Source organism: Cololabis saira, chromosome 5 (genome assembly GCF_033807715.1).
Source record: "Cololabis saira isolate AMF1-May2022 chromosome 5, fColSai1.1, whole genome shotgun sequence".
Classification (NCBI taxonomy): domain Eukaryota; kingdom Metazoa; phylum Chordata; class Actinopteri; order Beloniformes; family Belonidae; genus Cololabis; species Cololabis saira.
The window spans coordinates 2,042,722-2,055,880 of record NC_084591.1 but is presented as its reverse complement, the minus strand read 5'-3'; the positions used below and the strand labels follow the sequence as shown (position 1 = coordinate 2,055,880).

General features: G+C 44.2%; 1 protein-coding gene across 5 annotated transcripts in view; it reads right to left on the bottom strand.

Annotated features, from left to right (window-relative positions):
- Window positions 1–10,116, bottom strand: part of LOC133443660 (unconventional myosin-IXAb-like) — a 130,793-nt gene extending 120,677 nt beyond the window's left edge. For all 5 annotated transcript variants that reach the window (XM_061720767.1, XM_061720769.1, XM_061720771.1 and 2 more), the window contains exon 1: window positions 9,959–10,116. The gene's annotated coding sequence lies outside the window, so the exon portion shown is untranslated. The remainder of the gene's footprint in view (window positions 1–9,958) is intronic.
- Window positions 10,117–13,159: the final 3,043 nt, after the last annotated feature.

Here is a 13,159-nt window from a genome sequence, read left to right as displayed (position 1 = left end):
CTTAAATATAGTTGGGGGAAATATATTGTAGCATAGTCTTGGCTAAAACAACCAGATTTAATGCAAGTACACTCCTCAATCACATGCACACAGCACATTGCTTACTGCAGGGCTATTGAGGCCACGCCCCCTACAGGCACTGTGCATTCCTCCATCACATGCACAGGTGATTTCTTGATACAGTTTGTTTAAATTACCCCCAATTTCCAGTTAATTCCCATAAATTCCCATACATTCCCAATAATTCCCTATAAATTCCCATAATTCCCATAATTCCCATGGAAAGTTTCCAATTTTGAATATTTCCAAAATTCCCCAGCTTAACTTCCCATGGAAAGTTTCCGGAAAGTTTCCGGAAATTTACCGGAAATTTTCCACCCCTTTGCAACCCTAGACGCAATAAAAGATGCATTTTATGACGATCTATCAGTTATAATTCGATCTATACCTGCTCGTGATAAATGTATTGTCCTTGGCGACTTTAATGCTAGAGTGGGCTGTGACTATCGTAATTGGCCTTCCGTGCTTGGTAATCATGGCATCGGAAAAGCAAACAGCAACGGTCACCTTCTCCTCGCAATGTGTGCTGAAAACAATCTTACCATCACCAATACACACTTTCAGTTGTCCACGTGGAAGCACCATCGCTCTGGCCATTGGCACCTCATTGACTACATCATCACAAAGTCATCTGATATCTCAGACTTTCATGTCACAAGGGTTATGAGAGGTGCTGATTGCTGGACAGATCACCGACTTTTAATCTCCAGAGTGTATCTGAAGATCACCAAACCAGCCCTCAGAAAAGCTCAAAGAATTCCGAAAAAGTTCTGCATATCAAAATGCAAATCAGAAGAAGCAGTAATAGCACTCAGAAGCTCTATCGAAGAGCAATTGCAACACATTGAAGTTCCAGAGTGGGATAATCTAAAAGCGGTTCTTCTTAACTCAGCTGAGACCATCCTTGGGTATCAAAAACATGCTCACAAAGACTGGTTTGATGAGAACGACATGGAAATTGCTGAGCTATTGAAATCAAGGGCTAAGGTTAAAGGCAGTAAAACGAACCATGGCAAAGAAAATTCGAGCTATGAAGAACAATTGGTGGCAAGAACGGGGAGAAGAGATACAGCGGCATGCCGACAACGGAAACTCAAAAGAGCTGTTTCGGTTGCTAAGTGCTATCTATTGACCTAAGAAAAACTGTCCCACTCCTAAACTCAGACGGTAGCAAGCTCCTTACGCCATCTGAAGACATTCGTGAAAGGTGTACAGAGCACTTCACACAGCTTCTAAGCGAGACCAGCATCTATGATGAGAATGTAGTCAACAACATACCACAACGGCCAGTAATTGACACTCTAGCCGAGGCTCCCACTCGTAATGAGGTGGAGAAGGCAATCAAAAATCTGAAATGCAATAAAAGTGCGGGTCCTGATGGGATCCCACCAGAACTTTTTGTGCATGGATGCCCTATGGTTGTAGAACATCTGCACAATATAATTTTGAGGATCTGGAATGACGAGATCATCCCTGCTGAGTTCCGTGATGCAACAATCATCACCATCTTCAAGAAGAACGATCGCCACAACACCAGCAACTATCGTGGCATTAGTTTGCTAGCCGCAGCAGGGAAGGTCTTTGCTTTATTGCTATTGAACAGGATGCGTGATTCTGTTGCAGAAGCTGTCCTACCTGAAACCCAATGTGGATTTCGTCGAAATCGCGGAACAAACGACATGATTTTTGCCCTCCGCCAGCTCATGGAGAAAGCTCGGGAACAAAACCAACACCTATACATGACCTTCGTTGACTTTACAAAAGCATTTGATGTTGTAAACCGTGAAGCACTGTGGGTAATCGCCGGAAAGATGGGATGTCCCCAGAAATTTGTCAACATTTTAAAGCTTCTACATACCAACATGTGTGTTAAGATCACGGTGGATGGTGTCTTAACTCGAGACATACAGTATAATAATGGTGTAAAACAGGGATGCATACTTGCTCCCACACTTTTCTCACTTTTTGCAGCAGCTCTCTTCACAAATGCCTTTTTAGAAACACCTGAGGATGGCATTTACCTCCGCTTCAGGATGGATGGCTCACTGTACAACCTTCGTCGCCTCCAATCCAGCACCAAATGCCTGCAGATACTCATGAGAGAGTTCCAATACGCTGATGACTGCGCTTTCGTTGCCAATTCAGAAGAATCTCTCCAACGTATGATGGACTGTTTCTCGGCTGCCACAAGATCTTTCGGTGTTATCATCAACACAGCAAAAACAGAGGTCATGCATCTCTCCAATTCACCATCGACATTACCAATCATTATCAACAACACTCCTCTCGCAACGGTAGAAAACTTCAAATACCTCGGAGGTATTGTATCAAGTGACTGCACCATAGACAAGGAGCTTGAAAACCGTATTCATTGTGCGAGTGCATCATTCGGCAGGCTATGGAAACGCCTGTGGTCATCACATGACATCAAAGTCGACACAAAAATCTCTGTATATAAAGCTGTTGTGTTGTCAGCCCTTTTTTATGGTGCCGAAACGTGGACACTATACCGTCGTCACATCACACGTCTCCGCTGCCTCCAACAACGCCATCTACGAGCAATCCTTCGCGTCTCATACCATCAGAGAGTGACTAACGATGAAGTTCTGTCTCAAGCCAATACCATGGATATTGAGATCATTCTCTCCAAGATACAACTAAGGTGGGCAGGACACATCGCTCGTATGCCTGAAAACCGACTCCCGAAACAAGTACTCTTTGCAGAGCTTGCTAAAGGAAAAAGATCTGTCGGTCGCCCACTCCTACGATGGAAAGATACGCTAAAGAGCACTCTTAAGCAATGTGACATCTCACCAGACACATGGCAACTCGAGGCTTTGGAGCGTTCCAGCTGGAACAACACCACAAATGCTGGCCTTAAAAAGTTGGACGATCTGAGGCAGCAAAACAACGCACTTAAACGTGCACGTCATCATGCGCAAAGGGAGGACACTGCTGACGGGAGCCTAGGTGCATTCAAGTGTCGTCACTGTGACCAAAGATGTACAAGCCGCATTGGCATGCTAAGTCATGAGCGTGCCTGTAAGAAATGAGAAAAAAAAAACATGGAACATGGACGTTTCGCAGGCAGCCATCGTCGACTCGACGGGCAGCTTTGTGTTGTGTGTTTAGGGGTTGGGGTTTAGGGGTTGGGGTTTAGGGGTTGGGGTTTAGAGTTGGGGTTTAGGGGTTGGGGTTTAGGGTTGGGGTTTAGGGTTGGGGTTTAGGGGTTGGGGTTTAGGGGTTGGGGTTTAGGGTTGGGGTTTAGGGTTGGGGTTTAGGGGTTGGGGTTTAGGGTTGGGGTTTAGGGGTTGGGGTTTAGGGTTGGGGTTTAGGGTTGGGGTTTAGGGTTGGGGTTTAGGGTTGGGGTTTAGGGGTTGGGGTTTAGGGTTGGGGTTTAGGGGTTGGGGTTTAGGGTTGGGGTTTAGGGTTGGGGTTTAGGGTTGGGGTTTAGGGTTTAGGGTTTGGGGTTTAGGGGTTGGGGTTTAGGGGTTGGGGTTTAGGGGTTGGGGTTTAGGGTTGGGGTTTAGGGGTTGGGGTTTAGGGTTGGGGTTTAGGGGTTGGGGTTTAGGGGTTGGGGTTTAGGGTTGGGGTTTAGGGTTTGGGGTTTAGGGGTTGGGGTTTAGGGGTTGGGGTTTAGGGTTGGGGTTTAGGGTTGGGGTTTAGGGTTTGGGGTTTAGGGGTTGGGGTTTAGGGGTTGGGGTTTAGGGTTGGGGTTTAGGGGTTGGGGTTTAGGGGTTGGGGTTTAGGGGTTGGGGTTTAGGGTTGGGGTTTAGGGGTTGGGGTTTAGGGTTGGGGTTTAGGGGTTGGGGTTTAGGGGTTGGGGTTTAGGGTTGGGGTTTAGGGTTTGGGGTTTAGGGGTTGGGGTTTAGGGGTTGGGGTTTAGGGTTGGGGTTTAGGGTTGGGGTTTAGGGTTTGGGGTTTAGGGGTTGGGGTTTAGGGGTTGGGGTTTAGGGTTGGGGTTTAGGGGTTGGGGTTTAGGGTTGGGGTTTAGGGTTGGGGTTTAGGGTTTAAGGTTTGGGGTTTAGGGTTGGGGTTTAGGGTTGGGGTTAAGCCTGAATTACGGTTCTGCGTTAAACCTACACCATAGGGTACGCGGCTACGCGGGAGTCTTTCCGTAGCTACACCGTAGCCTGACCTGCACCTCCCAAAATATGCAACTACGACCCAACACAGACCGAGAGGCTGTGATTGGTTTGCTTGGTAGCAACGCATTTCCGGTTCTGGTTCATGACGCAGTCTTTCAGCGCTCTTTTCTTCGTGTGTATTTGATTTTCTTTTGTCTTGTTTTTTTGCACAATAGTTGTTGTTATCTGATTTGATTCCCAGCACCCGCCCAGCACCCGCCCAGCACCGCCCAGCACCCGCCCAGCACCCTCCCAGCACCCGCCCAGCACCCTCCCGTCCACACCCGTGACCTCTGCCGGCCGACTGACATCTGATCAGAGGAGAAAACGCAGTCGGCCAATCAGAAGCTGCGTCTGAGTGGATGTGGAGGGAGAGCAGCGGGGAGGGGGAGGGGGGCCGACAGCTTTGTTTACAAGATCTGCATACGTGTGTGTGTGTGTGTGTGTGTGTGTGTGTGTGTGTGTGTGTGTGTGTGTGTGTGTGTGTGTGTGTGTGTGTGTGTGTGTGTGTGTGTGTGTGTGTGTGTCCATTCTCTCTCTCTACCCCTTCCTGTTTACAATTTTTTTTTACCTTGTCTGCACAGATATTAACGGTTTATACCATGCTGGTAGAAACCTAAGGCATATATATGTGCATTATTACTATATTTAATATATGTACATATATATATGCATACATACGCATACACATACAAAACCCAGTGAGTTTTTTTTTTGGGGGGGGGGGGGGGGGGGGGACCTCCAATGCCAGTCCAGGAAGCAGGAACACACGGAGGCCTCACGTCAAGCACTGGAAATCTGCAACAAAAACCACAAACGAAACACGAAACCGACACGGAGCCGACCAAAACACGAGCAGCAATCGACCCAAATCTCCAGATCCGATCACAGTCTGAGCTAAGCTACCGCTAACTAACCCCAAAAACTACAGAGCAAGCATGCAGGTGAACAAGCCAGTGTGTGTGTGTGTGTGTGTGTGTGTGTGTGTGTGTGTGTGTGTGTGTGTGTGTGTGTGTGTGTGTGTGTGTGTGTGTGTGTGTGTGTGTGTGAGTGTGTCTTTGTGTGGCTATGTGTGTGTGAGGAAGAACCTGGAACCCAGGCCACCAGCAACCCCACAGAGAAGAACCTGGAACCCAGACCACCAGCAACCCCACAGAGGAGAACCTGGAACCCAGACCACCAGCAACCCCACAGAGGAGAACCTGGAACCCAGACCACCAGCAACCCCACAGAGAAGAACCTGGAACCCAGACCACCAGCAACCCCACAGAGGAGGAGAACCTGGAACCCAGACCACCAGCAACCCCACAGAGGAGAACCTGGAACCCAGACCACCAGCAACCCCACAGAGAAGAACCTGGAACCCAGACCACCAGCAACCCCACAGAGGAGAAGAACCTGGAACCCAGACCACCAGCAACCCCACAGAGGAGAACCTGGAACCCAGACCACCAGCAACCCCACAGAGGGGGAGAAGTAGGAGGGAGGCAACCCACCGCCAGCGAGCCCACCCCTCCCGGGGGCGGCCGAGGGGGTCCGCGGGCGGGGCCCCCACGAAACGGGAAGAAGCAGCCAGAGATCCCGCGGCGGCGGACCGCGACCCAGACAATCCCCGGCCACGCGGTCCGGACACACGGCCAGGAGGCCCTCACCCTCCAGGCCAACGACCCCCACCCGGCGAGGGGCCAGCCTGCCCGGAGAGACAGAGCCGCCCCGGCCACCGACGCGGACAGTTGCACCCGCCCCCACGAAAGTGGCCCTCCAAGACCAGAGGGGCGCCCCGCCGTAGAGGCAGCGGGGGGGACCGGAGACGGGCCCGGAGAGAGGGAACCCCCCAACAGGGCAACACCCGCGCAGGCCCGACAACGGAGGGCCCCAGACCCAGGAATCCCATTCGTTCATCCATTCATCTATCGGATATCTATAATAATAATAATAATAATAATAATATAATATACTTAACACAATAATGATGATAACAATAATAATAACAATAATAATAATAATAATAATAATAATAATAATAATAATAATAATAATAATAATAATCTTTGTCTCTGTTTGCAACTTCTAGAGCTCAAAAAAATCTTTAAAAAGAAAAACAAAAAACACAACAACAATAACCAGTAACCACGACGACAAATTTTGAGTTTAGGCTCCGCCCCCTAGTGGAGGACACCGGTATAGCTCCGCCCCCTGGTGGAGGACCTCGGTGTAGCTCCGCCCCCTAGTGGAGGACCCCGGTATAGCTCCGCCCCCTGGTGGAGGACCCCGGTATAGCTCCGCCCCCTGGTGGAGGACCCCGGTATAGCTCCGCCCCCTGGTGGAGGACCCCGGTATAGCTCCGCCCCCTAGTGGAGGACCCCGGTATAGCTCCGCCCCCTGGTGGAGGACCCCGGTGTAGCTCCGCCCCCTGGTGGAGGACCCCGGTATAGCTCCGCCCCCTGGTGGAGGACCCCGGTGTAGCTCCGCCCCCTGGTGGAGGACCCCGGTATAGCTCCGCCCCCTAGTGGAGGACCCCGGTATAGCTCCGCCCCCTGGTGGAGGACCCCGGTATAGCTCCGCCCCCTGGTGGAGGACCCCGGTATAGCTCCGCCCCCTGGAGGAGGACCCCGGTATAGCTCCGCCCACTGGTGGAGGACCCCGGTACAGCTCCGCCCCCTGGTGGAGGACCTCGGTATAGCATCAGTTCAGCCGACCAATCACAGGCTCCGGGTTTCTATATCGGGACGGTGTCCCAGTTTAGAGCAGGACACCGAAGGAGGACAGACGGCAGGAGACGACTTTCAGACAACCTTGAAGCATGATGAAGCTTTTACAGACGAGGGACGGAGGGGAGGACGGAGGAGGGGACGGAGGAGAGGAGGACGGAGGGGGAGTCGGAGGGGAGGACGGAGGAGGGGACAGAGGAGGGGAGGACAGAGGGGAGATGGGGACAAGGAGCTCCGAGGAGCGGAAGATAATAAAATATAATAAAATAAACTTGGTCCCTGAGAGACGCAGGTCCCGCAAGACTAAAGTATTCGGGTTAAACACGAAACAGGTTCATCCTCATCATCAAGCTGTACAGCTGTAGTCACGGTAACATCCAGCTGTAGTCACGGTAACGTCCAGCCGTAGTCACGGTAACGTCCAGCTGTAGTCGTGGTAACATCCAGCTGTAGTCACGGTAACGTCCAGCCGTAGTCACGGTAACGTCCAGCTGTAGTCGTGGTAACATCCAGCTGTAGTCACGGTAACGTCCAGCCGTAGTCACGGTAACGTCCAGCTGTAGTCGTGGTAACATCCAGCTGTAGTCACGGTAACATCCAGCTGTAGTCACGGTAACGTCCAGCTGTAGTCACGGTAACGTCCAGCTGTAGTCGTGGTAACATCCAGCTGTAGTCACGGTAACATCCAGCTGTAGTCACGGTAACATCCAGCTGTAGTCACGGTAACATCCAGCTGTAGTCACAGTAACATCCAGCTGTAGTCACAGTAACATCCAGCTGTAGTCGTGGTAACGTCCAGCTGTAGTCGTGGTAACATCCAGCTGTAGTCACGGTAACGTCCAGCTGTAGTCACGGTAACATCCAGCTGTAGTCGTGGTAACATCCAGCTGTAGTCGTGGTAACATCCAGCTGTAGTCACGGTAACATCCAGCTGTAGTCGTGGTAACATCCAGCTGTAGTCACGGTAACATCCAGCTGTAGTCACGGTAACATCCAGCTGTAGTCACGGTAACGTCCAGCTGTAGTCGTGGTAACGTCCAGCTGTAGTCGTGGTAACATCCAGCTGTAGTCACGGTAACATCCAGCTGTAGTCACGGTAACATCCAGCTGTAGTCACGGTAACATCCAGCTGTAGTCACGGTAACATCCAGCTGTAGTCACGGTAACATCCAGCTGTAGTCACGGTAACGTCCAGCTGTAGTCGTGGTAACATCCAGCTGTAGTCACGGTAACATCCAGCTGTAGTCACGGTAACGTCCAGCTGTAGTCACGGTAACGTCCAGCTGTAGTCACGGTAACGTCCAGCTGTAGTCACGGTAACGTCCAGCTGTAGTCGTGGTAACATCCAGCTGTAGTCGTGGTAACATCCAGCTGTAGTCACGGTAACATCCAGCTGTAGTCACGGTAACATCCAGCTGTAGTCACGGTAACATCCAGCTGTAGTCGTGGTAACATCCAGCTGTAGTCACGGTAACATCCAGCTGTAGTCGTGGTAACATCCAGCTGTAGTCGTGGTAACATCCAGCTGTAGTCACGGTAACGTCCAGCTGTAGCCACGGTAACGTCCAGCTGTAGTCACGGTAACATCCAGCTGTAGTCGTGGTAACATCCAGCTGTAGTCACGGTAACATCCAGCTGTAGTCACGGTAACATCCAGCTGTAGTCACGGTAACATCCAGCTGTAATCCTGGAACTGGACCAGGTCCAGGTCCAGGTCCAGGACCTGCTCCAGGTCCAGGTCCAGGTCTAGTCCAGGTCTAGGGTCCAGTTGCTGGACACCCTGAGACGTCCATCCCAGAATCTTCAGGTTAGCGTGTTGCCATGGAAACGCTAGCTACATCTCCTCCCGGGAACCAGGTTTCACCAGGAAACGCTTTTAACTCAGAACCACAAGGACCAACAACAACAACAACAATAATAATTATAATAATAATAATAATAATAATAATAATAATAATAATAATAATAATAATAATAATAATAATAGTAGTGCGAGGGAGTTATTCTGTCAAATGCGTATAAACACTGTTCATGCTCTGTTGAGAAAACTAATTCATTTGTCGACTGAATGACACACAAAACTCTGTTTTAAAGCTGTTGACCAATCCTGGACTGAGTGCTGTGAGAATCAATCAGCAACGTGGAAACAATGGCATGACTGTCTTTTTTAAATGGACCCTGAGTCTATTAATAAAGTATATCTTTAATATACTATAATAATAATAATAATAATAATAATAATAATAATAATAATAATAATAATGATAAGAAGAAGAAGAAGAAGAAGAAGAAGAAGAAGAAGAAGAAGAAGAAGAAGAAGAAGAAGAAGAAGAAGAAGAAGAAGAATGATAAAAATGATAATATAAATAATAATAAAAAAATAATAATAATATAAATAAGAATAAGAATAATAATAAAAATAACAATATTAATAATATTAATAATAACAATAAATAGTATAATAATAATAATAATAATAATAATAATAATAATAATAATAATAATAATAATAATAATAATGATAATAATAAGAATAAGAATGATAAAAATGATAATATAAATAATATTAATAATAATAACAACACCACAGGTTCTGGTCCTGGTTCTGGTTCTGGTTCTGTAGAACCGGGCCCCCCTCACTGGAGTCCACGGCCCCGGAAACAGCTGGAAACATCTGGTCCCGCTGGAGGAGCATGTGTCAGCTGGAACCAGAACCAGAACCGGGTCCAGAACCGGGTCAGGAACCGGTCAGGACCTGGTCCAGAACCAGAACCAGAACCAGAACCAGAACCAGGACCAGGACCAGAACCAGGTCCCAGCCCTTCACGCGGGACCTGCGGGTCGACCCGGATCTGACCGGACCGGAACCGAGCCGGGGCTGCAGCCCCATCTGGACCTGCATGCAGAACCGGGACCGGGACCGGGACCGGGACCGGGACCGGGACCGGGGCCGGCGCTGCGGGGGTCCAGTCCTCCAGTCCTCCAGTCCTCCAGTCCTCCTCTGCAGCAGAAACACCGGAAACAGCAGCAGCACAACCGAACCGAGCCGAGCAGGCTCACCTCGTCTGATCCGGGTCCAGGTCCGGGTCCGGGTCCAGGTCCGGGTCCAGGTCCGGGTTCGGGTCTCGGCCCGGTCCACGTCTCCAGAAGGTCCCGGTCCCGCTCGTCCTCCAGATCTCTGTCTGCTCGGGAGCGCGCAGCGCTCAGGATGATGCGCGTGCCCGCGAGACGGGGAGGAGGAGGAGGAGGAGGAGGAGGGAGGGGCTGGTGACGTAGGAGGCGGGGGGGGGGGGGGTGGTGACGTAGGAGGGGGGCTGGTGACGTAGGAGGAGGGAGGGCTTTTTTTATTTATTTTTTATTTTTTAGGGCCCGAGCACTTACGGTGCGAAGGCTACGACGGAGTATTAGAGCCAAACTAAGACAAAGAAAATAGGAAATTATGAGAATAAAGTCATAATAATATGAGAATAAAGTCGTAATATTATGAGAATAAAGTCGTAATATTTTGAGAATAAAGTCGTAAAATTACGAGAATAAAGTCATAATATTACGAAAATAAAGTCGTAATATTTTGAGAATAAAGTCGTAAAATTACGAAAATAAAGTCATAATATTACGAGAGTAAAGTCATAATAATATGAGAATAAAGTCGTAAAATTACAAGAATAAAGTCATAATATTACGAGAATAAAGTCGTAATATTTTGAGAATAAAGTCGTAAAATTACGAGAATAAAGTCGTAATATTATGAGAATAAAGTCGTAATATTTTGAGAATAAAGTCGTAAAATTACGAGAATAAAGTCATAATATTACGAGAATAAAGTCGTAATATTTTGAGAATAAAGTCGTAAAATTACAAGAATAAAGTCGTAATATTTTGAGAATGAAGTCGTAATATTTTGAGAATAAAGTCGTAAAATTACGAGAATAAAGTAGTAATATTTTGAGAATAAAGTCGTAAAATTACGAGAATAAAGTCGTAATAATTTGAGAATAAATTCGTAATATTTTGAGAATAAAGTCGTAATATTTTGAGAATAAAGTCGTAAAATTACGAGAATAAAGTCGTCATATTTTGAGAATAAAGTCGTAAAATTACGAGAATAAAGTAGTAATATTTTGAGAATAAAGTCATAAAATTGCGAGAATAAAGTCGTAATATTTTGAGAATAAAGTCGTAATATTACGAAAATAAAGTTTTAATATTTTGAGAATAAAGTCGTAATATTTTGAGAATAAAGTCGTAAAATTACGAGAATAAAGTAGTAATATTTTGAGAATAAAGTCGTAAAATTACGAGAATAAAGTCATAATAATATGAGAATAAAGTCGTAAAATTACGAGAATAAAGTCGTAATATTTTGAGAATAAAGTCGTAAAATTACGAGAATAAAGTCGTAATATTTTGAGAATAAAGTCGTAAAATTACGAAAATAAAGTCATAATATTACAAGAGTAAAGTCATAATAATATGAGAATAAAGTCGTAAAATTACAAGAATAAAGTCATAATAATATGAGAATAAAGTCGTAAAATTACAAGAATAAAGTCATAATAATATGAGAATAAAGTCGTAATATTTTGAGAATAAAGTCGTAAAATTACGAGAATAAAGTCATAATATTACGAGAATAAAGTCGTAATATTTTGAGAATAAAGTCGTAATATTTTGAGAATGAAGTCGTAATATTTTGAGAATAAAGTCGTAAAATTACGAGAATAAAGTCGTAATATTACGAAAATAAAGTCGTAATATTTTGAGAATAATGTCGTAAAATTACGAAAATAAAGTCATAATATTACGAGAGTAAAGTCATAATAATATGAGAATAAAGTCGTAAAATTACAAGAATAAAGTCATAATAATATGAGAATAAAGTCGGAATATTTTGAGAATAAAGTCGTAAAATTACGAGAATAAAGTCATAATATTACGAGAATAAAGTCGTAATATTTTGAGAATAAAGTCGTAATATTTTGAGAATGAAGTCGTAATATTTTGAGAATAAAGTCGTAAAATTACGAGAATAAAGTAGTAATATTTTGAGAATAAAGTCATAAAATTACGAGAATAAAGTCGTAATATTTTGAGAATAAAGTCGTAATATTTTGAGAATAAAGTCGTAAAATTACGAGAATAAAGTCGTAATATTTTGAGAATAAAGTTGTAAAATTACGAGAATAAAGTAGTAATATTTTGAGAATAAAGTCGTAAAATTACGAGAATAAAGTCATAATAATATGAGAATAAAGTCGTAAAATTACGAGAATAAAGTCATAATATTTTGAGAATAAAGTCGTAAAATTACGAGAATAAAGTAGTAATATTTTGAGAATAAAGTCATAAAATTACGAAAATAAAGTTTTAATATTATGAGAATAAAGTCGTAAAATTACGAGAATAAAGTCATAATAATATGAGAATAAAGTCGTAAAATTACGAGAATAAAGTCGTAATATTTTGAGAATAAAGTCATAATATTACGAAAATAAAGTCGTAATATTTTGAGAATAAAGTCGTAAAATTACGAAAATAAAGTCATAATATTACGAGAGTAAAGTCATAATAATATGAGAATAAAGTCGTAAAATTACAAGAATAAAGTCATAATAATATGAGAATAAAGTCGTAATATTTTGAGAATAAAGTCGTAAAATTACGAGAATAAAGTCATAATATTACGAGAATAAAGTCGTAATATTTTGAGAATAAAGTCGTAATATTTTGAGAATGAAGTCGTAATGTTTTGAGAATAAAGTCGTAAAATTACGAGAATAAAGTCGTAATATTTTGAGAATAAAGTCATAAAATTACGAGAATAAAGTCGTAATATTTTGAGAATAAAGTCGTAATATTTTGAGAATAAAGTCGTAAAATTACGAGAATAAAGTCGTAAAATTACGAGAATAAAGTCGTAATATTTTGAGAATAAAGTCGTAATATTTTGAGAATAAAGTCGTAATATTTTGAGAATGAAGTCGTAATATTTTGAGAATAAAGTCGTAAAATTACGAGAATAAAGTAGTAATATTTTGTGAATAAAGTCATAAAATTACGAGAATAAAGTCGTAATATTTTGAGAATAAAGTCGTAATATTTTGAGAATAAAGTCGTAAAATTACGAGAATAAAGTCGTAAAATTACGAGAATAAAGTCATAATAATATGAAAATAAAGTCGTAAAATTACGAGAATAAAGTCATAATATTTTGAGAATAAAGTCGTAAAATTACGAGAATAAAGTAGTAATATTTTGAGA